We start from the raw sequence: 13613 nt of genomic DNA, 5'->3' as shown, positions 1-13613 counted from the left end.
AGAAGCGCTTTTTTTTTTTTTAGATTTTTTTTTTTCAGGAGAGAAGCCATGGAGAGTAAAGATTCCAGAAACTAATGGAAGTGACTAGAAAAGGAATGGAGCCCATAAAGAAAGCAATACCTCTGAAATAGACAGAGGTTTCAGTGTTGAGCCCTTAAATAAGTAATTTTGAAATCAAATTTTCATGGATCATGAGTAAGTTTTAGAGGAAAGACCTGTTCTTAATGCCTGGTTATGGAGTAAATGCTGGAAAACATTGCAAGTCAAAGGAGCACATTCGCTGAAGGATCTCTCTGCTCTTTCATTCCTAAATTCCTCTAGACAGTTTAAAGGGAACAACCAAAGAGAAACAAAACAAACAAAACCCTGAATGTGAATTAATTTCAGAATGTATTTATTCTTATGGGATAGAATTCAGAGATAAAAACACATGCAGAGGTAAACACCACATTAATGTACTCTGAGACAATAAGAAACTCTGTAGCAGATGCTACCTATAGGTGCAGCCATCTAAACACACCTTGAGAGTAATTTCATTTGTGTGTCACCAATATCAACAGAAAGTAATATTTTCCTATGAAGGAATCTAGTACCAAGACCTTAAATCCTTTCCCAATTTCTACAGGCTAGTCCCACCTATCAAAGACACATATTTTACAGCTCTGGTAAATTCTGTTCTGAACACCATTTGATAAAGCAAATGTTTAAAAGTTGCTTCTTTGCTATCATGGTGCCCAATCCATTATGATTCCACAGCTGTTTTAGTTCCTCTTCTCCCTTCCTACCCATCTTTGCATAGAAGGCTAGGAAATCAGCCCTCAAGCTCCACCAGGTGTTACCAGCAGCTCTCCTCCTCAAGGTCTGAAGGCAAAGAGCAAGTTTTCTGCATTTCTGTCTAGCTTGTACTTACTGATCCAGAAAGGAAGTCAGTGGAATTACTGAGTGTTAAACCAAATCACATGCTTGAATGCTTGTCTGGATGAGAGCCAAAACATGCCTTAGATTGTTATGTCTTCAAGTCTTTATTTCACAAAGCTAAAGTGCTTTCCAAGAAGTTTTGTATTTAGCTAGTCAGGCAGGCTAAAGCACTTTTGCAGCTGTCATTTTAAAATTGGACATTCTTTAAATATTATTCCTACTTCCCTTTCAGCCCCTTGCCCCTAGAACTAGAGCTTTCCTTGGTTTTATTGTATAGTGGTGACTCTCCTAACTTAGTGTGCCTGTATGTGAATAGTGTTGACCTTCAAAAGAGTATTCTCAGTAACCAGCACGGCAGGAAACTCAGTTTAATAAGTTTTGCATTTATATGTTCTTGGTTTGCTTAAATACTTGTTGATTTGCTTTTGACAGTCATCCAGTAGGACTTCCTTCTCCTATATGCTCTTGCTAACTGGCATTTATGCCAGAAAGTAAAGTTTGCAATGCCTGTTTGAAAATTTTGCCAAAAGGTCACAGAGTCATTGCTATTCCACTCAATACCTTAAACATAAGAATTTGAAATGTAAGAAGTTAAATATCTCCTTTGACCTTTTTTTGCAAAACATGCTTGAGGCCTGGGGCTCATACCATTGCCTTATGAAGATGTGTCTTATACTTGGCTATAGGCCTGAGAGGAAGTTTGTCCTTGGTGCAAAGAAAGATTTCATACCTTTCCAAAGAACCTTACAGTCACAGTAGCAGTGAAAACCAGCAGAAGTGCAGCAGTATTTCGGGATAAATATTACAAGTTGAATATAAGTACGAATAATATAAATTAAGAGCTTAACTTTTAGTCTGCTTTCACTACTTTGTCAGTCACAGTCTCAGCAAAATGCACACTGCATGACAACAGGCCTCTTCCATTAATAGCTCTGCTCGAAATAGGGGCGCCAGGTCCCGGTTGACATGATTGAGAGACCAGGACATCAAACATGTTGCTTACCCATTTGTTGCTGTCAGTTCAGGATCTCTCTTACGGATTTTTTTCTTTAAGCATCTTTTGCAAGATGGCAAAATCCAGCCGGAAAAGAAAGCTAATACAAGCTTCTTTCTTATTACATCCTTGCGTGTAACGTCAGTCTTTTCAAGGTATCAATCACTTATTAAATTATGAAGCTAATACATGCGTCTTTCTTTGTACTCCTTCCATGTAATGTCAGTCTTCTCAAGGTATCAATCACTTATTAAATTATGAAAGATCAACCCAATGTTGTCCTGATGCAAGCACACACAACAGTAATGCTAGGTTTGCTTAACAAACACTGTGATTGATAAATAGGGAAGTCCCAAGTTTTGGTAGTGGCAAAATTAGTGAGTTAAAGGAATAATTAGTAAAGTAAAGAGGAAGTACACAGCAAAAAACTCATTTGTAGGGCACAGATGGTTAGCTTTGACCATTTATCCCCAAAGAGCCCCCCTTGGGGTGCAATATGCAATAATTAGTGAAAAGGCCTTTCAGGGTATACTCTCCTGGATTACTAAGCAGTTGAATCACAGGAGATTTGAAACGTAATGGACATTAATAAAACACCAGAAAAAAAAGAGGCAAAACTAGTCAGTGATGAAGTTTGTTTAGCAAAATGTGTCCTGATCTATATATGCTATTAAGCACTCTCTGTAAATATTATTTGTGGTATTTTTATGCCATGCCAACAAATATCCAACAAGGAATGAAAATATAATTAGGGAAAAAAATTTTGTGGATTTAGGGGTAGGATGTTATCATCTAAAACAGAGCCAAACACAGAAACTAAACAGTGAAAAAGAGAAAGGATGTCATACTGATACATAAAAGTTGGAAACCCTGACACCATAAAATACTTATCACAGGAGCAACTGCTGGGCAAATAATATCTCAGACTTAGCAGAATACTCAGCTCTGAGGCTGTGAATAATATCATATGCTAATAGAGGTCTGTAACACATTTGTAACAGATAGAAGACTAAAAATAGCAACTGCAGTTCGCAAAATGGTAAAGTAATGCAGTATTTTCAGAGCTTTTTTTTAAAAGGAAAATTTTAATCTATGACCCTCTCTTACAGTGATACTTTCACTGGAATTTACTGGATCCTGAAGTAAGCGGGTAGGATGTAGTTTGAAATACTCTACTTTTTCTTGTGCTGTTACTCTTCTTTAAAGAGCAGAATGAAATCCTAATGTGTCAATTGCCATAGCTTTACTGAAACCACTGAAGTTATTTCCATTTCCAGAGTGGCTGAGAGTTTGATCAAATGTTAACCTGGGAAAAACAGATTTATTGAACAACTGAGGAAAGCAGCACACAAACTTCCAAAAGAAATATTATAAACAGATCAATAGGCAGAAAAAATTAGTATCAGGATTCAAATAAAGAAGAACAAAACATCGCAACTATAGATTTGTTTCATATTTCTGCATAGGAAAGGCAGACAAATTTGGAAAGGAAATTATTTCTGCTTTATATTACTTTAAATCATTTATAAATAACAGTGCAGTAAGACTTACAGCAACTGAGCAATCATCCTAAGTTTCTTGCCTTAGGATACAGGAAAATTGATTATTGGAAAAGCTCCAGTGTGTGCTACAGAAACCTCCCCCTTTCATGTAAATTTTCAATGTATTTTTGTGGAACGTAACAAATCATGAGATGGCACTCTGAACCACTTTTTCTACATGTATGCAAGTGGTGAATGCAATACAGTAGTTGTCATTATTTGAGGTTTCTTCTGTTTGTATGGATGAAGGTTTTTCTTCATTTCTTGGCAGCCAAACACAGAACGTATAGAGGAATGGAAGAGATTGTGTGTGTGCAAACTAACAAGAGCTGAAACAATACTATATTAAGCTGGTTTCTGTATCGTAGCTATTAAAAAAGAATAAATGGTAGTCATAGCTCTTAACAGCGCAGCGCAGCACAGCACTCATCCAAAAAACTTCAAATATTCTTTCAGACAGGGTAAGATGAATCTACTAGCCGGTACATTAATTTACACAAAAGTGTTTTTAAAAAGATTGAAAAGAGTACTTCACGGGGATGTTAAAAGCAGTTGTATATACAATAATTGGCAATACTACAAAGCACAAATAAATCCCTGGCTGCCTTTATATTATAAAACTAGGTGGAACAACATTATCGAAAAGGAGTAAATTCTTGGATAAAATTGCAGGTCTGCGCTCTGGGATTGCTTACTTCATTGATTTAACATACAAGATGGTAAGCCAAAAGCAACTCACTTTGTTGACAGTAATTAAGTGATAACAAATGTTTCCAATATGCTCATACAAGAAACAAGATAAACTGTAAGAAATGAAATATACATTGTAAGTTTAACCCATGACCACATTGCAAAAAGTCAATCAATTCTATTAAATTAATATATATATGTATTATTTACAGAATTATGATTCATCTTGCTAAGTAAAAGAAACATTTTGGGAGATAATGCAGCCTGCCAGAAAAATTAATACTTCTTACAAATTGGAAAGTGCACATCTTTAGATCAACCTCAAACAATAAAATAGAAAAAAAATTAGCCTCATTTTCAAAACGGACTTTTGTCAGCAGCTCCCACTGAAATAAATGCCTGATTCAGCTGTAGGGAACTGGTCTAGTAAACATGCTACATCCATTTTGTGGGAAGGCATAGGAGAATAAGCTAAAGATAATATTTCCCTATAATCTTTTTTTCAAGCAAGCTTCTTTCTCCACTTTTGAATGGTAAAGCTAGAAATTAGTTCTATGTCATTCTAAGCAAGGGCTGATAAAGTGTTTGATTTGCCTCACAAACATAGTCTCTTTTTTAAAAAAAAAATAAATATAAAATTACTGAAGATATTAATAACTGTGTGTCATGCTGTTTGCCTGAACAATAGTCTGTTTGCTGAAGCCAATATAGCCCTGCTGTCTCATATAGGCTTTTTTTTGCTCTCCCACCACGCCTGCTTATTGCTTGCTTACTGCCAAAGGAAGGTATCTAATTGTCCTGAATGGAAGCACAACACTGCAAACTAATTTACTTTCTTGTCTCTCTTGAACAGCTAACAAAGTTTGGTTCTGGCAGATGTTCACCCCAATACCACGTCAGGTCCACATGGTTGGTAAAGCTAGAATCAGTTTTATAAGTCACCAAAAAGACGACCATTCACATACATCCTGGCACTTTCTGGTCTTTAAGCCGGAATAGGCATCATGCATATTGCACATAGAGACATGTGGCAGAATGCAACTGTAATGAAAGTAATAAGGAAAATTCACATGAATTATCACAGATGAGTCCAAGCGGCCACCTGGCCTCTGAAACTTCCCTGACTAAATGTTTGAAGACCTTAAGACTTAGTTTTATACGGAAGTCTTATTATTGCATTCTCTATGACTCATGTTATTAATAATAAATCTCTGGGCATTTCAGTGTGGGACCTCAAGAGGCCAAGGAACCAGCTGACTGTCCACGTAAGGATTCCTCTCTTTTGTTTTTTTTAAAACCTTAACTGATAGCATTGGGTGCCTATTTCCACACGGGAACAAAATCAGAACAAAATGAGGTTGTGTTACACCTATCTCAGGTCAGAATGGGCACACTGGCACACTCTTACTACTTTCAGAGATTACAGCAACTCCCAAACCAAAACCAGGGTTGCCATCATTGCAAACAGTTATTCTAAGGATCAAGATGGCACAATAGGCTCTTTCACCAACGTTGCTAGTGTCCTCTCCATAAGATATGCAAGCTGGATAATAAGCGTAGCAGAAAGTATGGTTGAAATGTGTATACTGAAGAATTTTACACTTTCCTTCCCTAAAATCAGGAACTTCTACTTTTCTAACTGAGCTCACTGATTTTTGTTCCAACTGTCTTGAACTTCTGAACTAGTGAACTAGATTCCTCCTCCTGAGAACACACACCTAGAAGTTTTCAACACTTTTGCAATAACAGGTCCAGCACCATTTCATTCCCAGAAAACAAAACTTTCTTCTTTTTTTTTTTCAAAATTTTACATCTGTTTGATTTTTCCAACGCAAGCTATCCATTCCTGCCACTCTACAGTACCACTGCTGTATGCCATCTCAGAAAGTCTTTCTTGCAAATTAATTAGGCCAGATTTAATACTATTATGTGTATTGAGCCTGCAAGTTGCTGTGTCTGGTCTTTTCCCACTGGGTTTTCTACCTTTTGCTTTCAGAGCCTGACTGACATTACTGATCTTTGTCTGTATAGGCAGCCAATAACAGTTTTGCATCGGAGTAGCCATGCAGGAGTCATCTTGTTGACAACCTGTTTTATATTAAAGCTTCTTTATATAGCTTCTGGACACTCAAATGCCTGCAGAAAATCCTGTTGTAAGAAGTATGTCACACATAACAACTCTTCATTAGCCCCTGCTGGTCTCTAGCTAGTATGGGTACCTTATGGGTAAGTTGTAATAGGCAGATAAGAAAGGGTTTTCTTCCTTGCCCGTTAAAAATTAGGTACCTTGCCCTGATATGAATTACAGAAATACATTGAATTTAGGAATAGCAGAACTGACTGTAAGCAAAAGGCCTCTAGGCCTGACGTCTGCAACTGCAGCCAGTTGTGGATGCCACAGGAAGAGCGTACTGATAGCTCCCTGACATATCTTGTCTCCAGTAAAAGAGAATGCAGATAAAGCTTGTCATTTGGGGCTAGTGTTTTCAAGTTTATAACTCCTCTAGCCTTTTTTCCCTGCTGTTTATTAGTATAGATAAATATCTGCTTTTTAATGGATTTTTTAGAATTTTATGTAGCAGTTTCTTCTACGTAAATATTTTTTTCAGCTTACCTTTCCAATTTTGACAGGCAATGTTAAATTCTAAACTTAAAATATGATGGTAATTAATGAGGCCTCTTCATAATGTAATTTTCTAAAGTGTACTGCTTTTACAAACTTGTATAACCTAAGGGAACGTATCTTTCATTTTTTAGGTCAGCTTGAGTTTTCTAAAAGTCACAATGTCACTACTTTGAGTAAAGATACATATTATTTCCAGACATTACAATAGAACAAATGCCAGTATTTACCCTTTTCCTGAAAAAATGTATCTCATTTCTTTGTGGTTTCAATCTATTCATTTTTGTTTCAGTTCACCAGGCACTGTGAGAACATTTTCATCATTTGAAATAGCTATTTCAAAACTGAGCAACCTAGTTGAAAGCAAGAAAACAAACTTTCTTCTTTCTTAGTTGCAAACTATGAATAAAAAAACACATGGAAGGGCTGTAATTTACTAAGTTTAAATAGCTGGGACAGTGTACCATACTTTCAAGATTACTTCTGGCACCAAAACAGGCACGCAGAGAATTCTTCAGAGCACATGGCAAAGTTGCATCCCATAGACCCAAACTTGTAGTCAGCTGAAGGCATGATAAATACCAGTTTATTCTACCAGTTTAAGTAAGAGTGAATCATTTATACTACTCAAATGCCTTGCATATTTTTTCCAAAGGTGCTTCCCTGTCCTTCAGAAAATCTGAGGCATACTGAGCAAAAAGAATAACCTATTACTCTGAGAATGCTCCTTTTTTCTTCTACATCAGAAATAGTTTAGCTACTCATATTTAACTCATCCAAGACAAGATTCAAATATTCTTTGAGCATGTTACTTCCATTCCCATTTCTTTGGAATGAAGACTGACAAAATTTGTAAGCAAATTACAAAACAAACTAGCAAGCGAAGAAGTCATAATTCATAATCTTACAGGATAAAAACATTCTCACAGTTAAGAATATGAGTGGATGACTTATGAAATTGCTTAAGAAATATGGCACGTTATGTTTTTTCTCATTAGAATTACTAGGTAGTACATTTAAAGTAAAGGTTTCTTTAATTTGCCAAAACTATTAGTAGTCATGTGAAATAGAGAAAATGACCCTTTCTTTAGAAAATAGTTGAAGTATAAAGAGAGATCGAAATTAAGATCCATGATTTAAATGAAGGTTTTTTTCTTTGCTGATATTTAAGTCAGATCAAAATAGGTATCTTAAATTTCTTTGAGATAAATCAGTCTGTACCATAGTTTTGATATGGTATAAGCACTGAGCTGTTAGGAAAAGTACTGACAAAAACCTTCAGACCCTAGGAAGCACAAAGGATCACCAGTAGCCATCTTGTTGGATGACGTTATTGTTGAAAAGTCACTAAGTGTAATACAGAGCTTGAGTTGGCCTTCTCGACATTTATACATCAGTTCACTTTCAATGCTGTACCTTACTCAGAGTGGTGGTCAAATTATTAGTTTCTTGTTAAAAATTTTCACATATGCACAGCACATAAATTTGCATTATTGTCAGGTCATTCATCTTTAGCTGGATGAAAACTACTAGAAAACTACTTTGTCCTCGCTATGACCCATGTATCTTGAAATCACACACAGTTTAAAATGAGACCTGAAATATTCATGTGTCATTTAAATTATGCAAAATAATCTACAGGCATCCATAAAATCTTATGAATCTGAGAGATATTTTCAGTTACATGAGGGCAGGAGATGAGTGGGCATTTTGTCCTTCAAAAAAAAAGGGAGGGGGCGAAGACAGAAAAAAGAAGGAATTGCTTCAAAAGTAGAACTTGAGAAAAGTTTCACAAAGATTCCCTTGGAAAAAAAAGTCTCATAGATAATTGAACAGTAAATGTATCAGTAGTGTACATGCACTAGACATTTCTATTGTATCACTATATATTTATAATATGTTCAGGTACTATTAGATAACCCCTACCAAGATAACAATTGTTAGTAGCATAGGGTTTTTTGAGTACAACGCACAAGTCACGTGTTTTTGAGTACGGAATAACAGAAGAGAGTGGGAAAGCCAGTAAAGCTGCCTGGATTATAGGTGTCCAACTGCTGGAATGCTAGAGAGGAGCCACATTTTGTGTTCTGATCAGCTAGAGAGAATGCAAATGGTAACAGCAAGTACCCATAACAGAATTTTCAACTGGGTTTGTGCCCATGGGGAATTCAGAGCCAGTGCATCATAGCTCTTCACTAGGGTTTCCCTGTATTCTCTCTAGTTGTTATGTCATTTTTATTGCTGGAGAACTGAGACACAATAACGTTGCTTTAATGGCCCCTGGTCACACACAGAATTTGTGCAGATTTCAGAACGTGAACTGAATTCTCCTGAATGCCAGTGTGGATTTTCAGGTGAACAAGCATCCTGCTCCTTAGGAATTACATTAGTTTCTCCGCTGTGCTCACACAGTGGAATTGTTCTTGAGAGACTGGCTATTGAAACACACACTTTGCAGCTAAAATCTCAGTGACACCTAGGCCGGGTTTCACTGTTCAGTGCATTGGTTTATTATGCAGTAATATTAGTCACAGAGTGGAAGAGGCTTCTGGGAGTCCAATTCCTAGTTCCAAGACACAACCAAATGCCAATATCTTTTTTTTTTTTTTTTTTTTTTTGCCTGGTATCTAACACTTCTAGAGAAGATTCTTCAACGTTCTTAGGGAGCTATTTGTCTCATATGACAACTGCATATCACAGCTTAATCTCTTGTAGTAACAGCATGTGGCCTCTTCCTTCTTAAAATGGAAAAGGATATGAAAAAGAAGATAAACTTTCAAGGACATCTAATCATTGCCTGTTGCCAGCATATTCATAAGAACCTCTGAAAAGGGAGCTTCTGGGCAGAATGGGTAAGTAAAAGATACCACCAAATTTGGATTATGCCTGATCTTGCTACTGCCCGAATCAATTGTTTTCTGCTGACAAAACAAGAATTTAGTCCTAATTTATTTGGAACTTTGAGGATTTTTTTGTTAAAGACTGGTAGATAAAATGGCCAAACTCAAACTTTTACAATCCAGAGAATGTATTCTTTTCTCCTGCTTCTTTCTTCATCTGCCATTGCCACAGATATCTCCTGTAATCTCCAGGCCTGTTGGTTACTTCCCTTGATGCTCCCAGGTGACAGAGTGAGTAGAATTTGAAGCAGAGGAAAAAACAGAAGCAGATTGGAGCAGAGGAAAAAACGTCTGTTGGGGCTCACTAAATATGAGGAAGATAATGTAGTATTTGCTGATATGAGATATAGGATTTGAGGCCAACAAACAGGCTATCCTGTGTGGTAAGATCATCTGTTGACTATTCTAAGGAGGGGTCATAATATTGAAAGCTGAGAAAAAGAGTGATGGGATATCTACAATGGAAAAAAAACTCACTTCATGTTTGAAAGAAGAATGGTAGCTGGGAAGAGGAAGCACCAATTATTTCTAATTAATTAACGATATTAAGCGAAGTGAGAGGCACATTCTGCTGTAAAGCAAATAAAGACAGGAAGAAATTACTTAAGTCTAAAATGCCATAGCATACCTCTCAAATTACATTGGCAAGTTTATCTGCAAATGAACAGCAGATGAGATGAGAAGTATTGTGGATGATTAATATGATTCAGGATCTTAATTCTGACATATTATTTGGTCACCTCTCCTTTGCAGTAGTATCATGATGCAAAATGAAATTCACATTATTTATTACAAAGAACTTTAAAATCAAACCTCTTTAGTAGCACAGAATTGTATCTTGGAAGGACTAAATCCACCAAAATATGCTGGGAAAGTCTAAGATCGGCCAAAACATGGCACAACCTTTCAGCATTCTGAATAGAAGCAAAAGAGCAGGACAAAGGGGCCATTCTCTAATTATGTGGAACAGGATAATGAGGTGAGAAACATCTCTTTTGTATGAAACAAAATAAGCATAACTGCAGGCTCAAAGCTGCAATCCATTAAATAATATTGTGTTTGTCTGGACATGTTAATAAATATTTTTTTTAAAAAAAGTTAAATCATGCAGTTATCCAGATAGCTTCTGTAGGAAACTGTAAGTCACAGGAGTCATCTCACTACTTTTAGGTAGCTAGCTATTTCTGGGGAACACAACTGGTTAAATAAGCAAAATTTCAAAGCAATTAAGGAAACAAAGGCGTACAAAGCATACAAATCAAGGTTATCTTTCTTTGCTGAAAAGTTTGCTTGAAGGTGTGACAAGGAGACATGAAGAAACACGTACTTGGCATTCAGGAGAGCAGGAAAATACTTACCCACATAAGAATGTAGCCAAGACATAAAGGCTGCCAAATCTACTTTTGCAAAGAGTATCATGAGACATAAATGGTCTGGTGCATTGTGTTATGTAGCAGTAGAACCAATTACTTTCATAGCAGCCTGTGCTTTTTGAGTTTAGTTGGAAATTGCTTGATAGCATAGACAAGAGAACTGACCGATAATATCTGCATGGCGAATCTCTTTTTAATATATATCTGTATTTATTTATTTATAAATAACAGAATTCACTGTTATTTCCATAGCTGTTTAAATCAGTACATGCAAATGGCACCATGAGGTCTTTTCCTCCCCTCCCAGCCCCCCGCAGGATATCTGTTAGAAACCACTGAGGGTTTGTGGTTGTAGTCAACCCAACAAAATTCCATGTTCCCTCCAAAGGGACTTCACAAATCACCTGTCTTGAGATGAAGTAAAGTTCTAGAGTATTTAGGGAGGGAGCTTTGTTTTCTTCATAAAAAGAAGTGCTAATACACTTTCACTTGAAGCTGCTTTCATTTGAAAGTAAGTTGCCATGCTGACATTTTCCTCTCTTTCCTCCAGCAAAAAAGCTGTGAATAAACTTTTCCTGGAGCAAATTCATTCAGGAGAGCATTATTTCTTGGCTCAGGAAACTACCAGTGAACATTGGGAAAGAATGGTGATTCACAACAAGGCTGTGCCGGATAATGATATGATAGTGAAATGACTATGTGGCATGGAAATGAAGTTTATTATCATAAATATCTGCTTAGAGACAATCTAGAAGTTAAAAGGGTATACTGAGGAAATAGTTCCACCTCAGGGCATAGTTTACTACTAATGCCTAGCTCACCACTTTGCTGAGGACAGATCAAACACCAAGGCTGTAGATGAGTAGATTACATCAGTTAAGTGGATACTGAAATCTTGGCTTACAAAATTTTGCAACGCATGGACGACAGATGGATTTGCACAGTTTGGATTGCCAAGCTACATACATCAAGACCGTCAGGACTCCTGTCTGCACAACCCTTCAGGTCTCGCAGTCCATCTGCATAATGTTCCAAGGCCCAAGCATTTACTACACCCCACTACCCTGCCCCTGATCCAGTCGCCAGGCAAAATGGATAGGAGGGAGGATCTCAAGAAGTTGCAGAATGACCAAAAAGTTTTCTGCTGGTAGGTAGAAAAGGAGTTTGCAATGGTTAATTATGAGGCTAATCAGTAACACACAGACAGTGTCTGCCTCAAGTGCCTGAGAAACTTTCCCTATTTGACACAATACCAGCAAAAACAATGGAGGGGACTTCCGCAGTGGCCGGGAAGCAGAACCGCTGAGACTTTTCTTATTCATGCAGTTTAATCCCGCCTGCTAGCTGAGCACAGCACCAGGGTAGTCTGCAAGGAAGCCAGAAGCTGAAGGGTTCTATGCAGCTGTCCCTTTAAAAAACAAGTTCTGATGCTTCATTAAGCCTTTGTCAAATATAAATGTTTTTTACCAGGAAAAAAAAAGCAAAAGCAAAATACCAACAATGCAAACCTTACACCATGAAGTTCATGCTATAAGAATAAATATTTCAAACTTCACTGAAAGTAACAATGCAGATGTAGCGGGCATGCCTGCAGGTACCGAGGCCACAGGTTTGAGTTAGACTCTGCTACAATAAACATAGTATTTCTATCTGCTGACCTTGACATACACAGAAAAAGAGGTGCAGTTGTCAGTGATTCATCTTGCATACTCTCAGCATGTCATTAATTTTAGGTTCTAAGGCTTTTCTGGAGTTTTAACTGGAATATTCTCCTGCAGGACCAACCATTTCTTCAGTTACTCCAACAGCTGTTTCTGGATGTTCCTGTGTTTCTCAGTACTGTCTTCTGACAATTTTCTATGCCTCTCCCTTTTTTCATAGGGGTTTCTCTCTTCTTTCTGTTGTTTGATTCCTCTTCAGGATATGATAATGGAATTGATCTTTACAGGAATGGATGGTGAGCAAAGCAGGTAAGAAAAGGAATATTAATCTTTCTATAGAGATTTGCCTGTTGTTCTGAAATAGAAAATGGTCCTCTCTATGGAAGAAACTTTGTTATCCTCACTCAGGAACTAGGGAACAGAATATATTAATATTATATCCATTTCTCCTTGGCAACAATGATGAAAGTTGTATTTTTCATCAGGTTTGGAATGTCTGTTCCATGGTTTTCCCTTGTTCCTGCCACCATCTAGAAAGCTTGGAGAGAGAACGCATCTTCATTCAGCTTTGCAAAAAAGGCCTAATTCAGGCTTAGGCTGTTGAGTTGACTGAAGGACTGGAGATGTTGGAGCGAGGACAGAACAAGGCAAGTCTGCAGCCTACTCTAAATACTGAAGGAAAGCTGTAACTTAGAGACATATCTCCAACAGGCAGCTTTTTCATAAAGGAAATAGAGCAACACTCCCCTGGATCGCTTTGGCTTTTCTTGGAAGTTTCTCTCATAATAAGCATGTTCACCCTGTTCTAGCCTAACTATCTCACTTCCCAAGATGACATAATTGAAAATTTATTATGCATTAATTCATAGAAATGCCCATTGAAGTTACACCCTAATTTCCATGCTCACTTCTA

General features: G+C 37.1%; 2 protein-coding genes across 9 annotated transcripts in view; one reads left to right on the top strand and one right to left on the bottom strand.

The window, feature by feature from the left end:
- INPP4B (inositol polyphosphate-4-phosphatase type II B) overlaps positions 1 to 13338 on the top strand; it is a 497007-nt gene extending 483669 nt beyond the window's left edge. For all 5 annotated transcript variants that reach the window (XR_008466520.1, XR_008466517.1, XR_008466521.1 and 2 more), the window contains 4 exons: positions 5368 to 5408; positions 9482 to 9618; positions 12921 to 13009; positions 13186 to 13338. The gene's annotated coding sequence lies outside the window, so the exon portion shown is untranslated. The remainder of the gene's footprint in view (positions 1 to 5367; positions 5409 to 9481; positions 9619 to 12920; positions 13010 to 13185) is intronic.
- IL15 (interleukin 15) overlaps positions 1 to 13613 on the bottom strand; it is a 36577-nt gene that overhangs the window by 10091 nt on the left and 12873 nt on the right. The gene's annotated exons all lie outside the window — the stretch shown is intronic.

Source organism: Rissa tridactyla, chromosome 5, assembly GCF_028500815.1.
Source record: "Rissa tridactyla isolate bRisTri1 chromosome 5, bRisTri1.patW.cur.20221130, whole genome shotgun sequence".
NCBI lineage: Eukaryota > Metazoa > Chordata > Aves > Charadriiformes > Laridae > Rissa > Rissa tridactyla.
The sequence above is the reverse complement of the archived record's forward strand: the minus strand, read 5'-3'. Positions and strand labels throughout refer to the sequence as shown.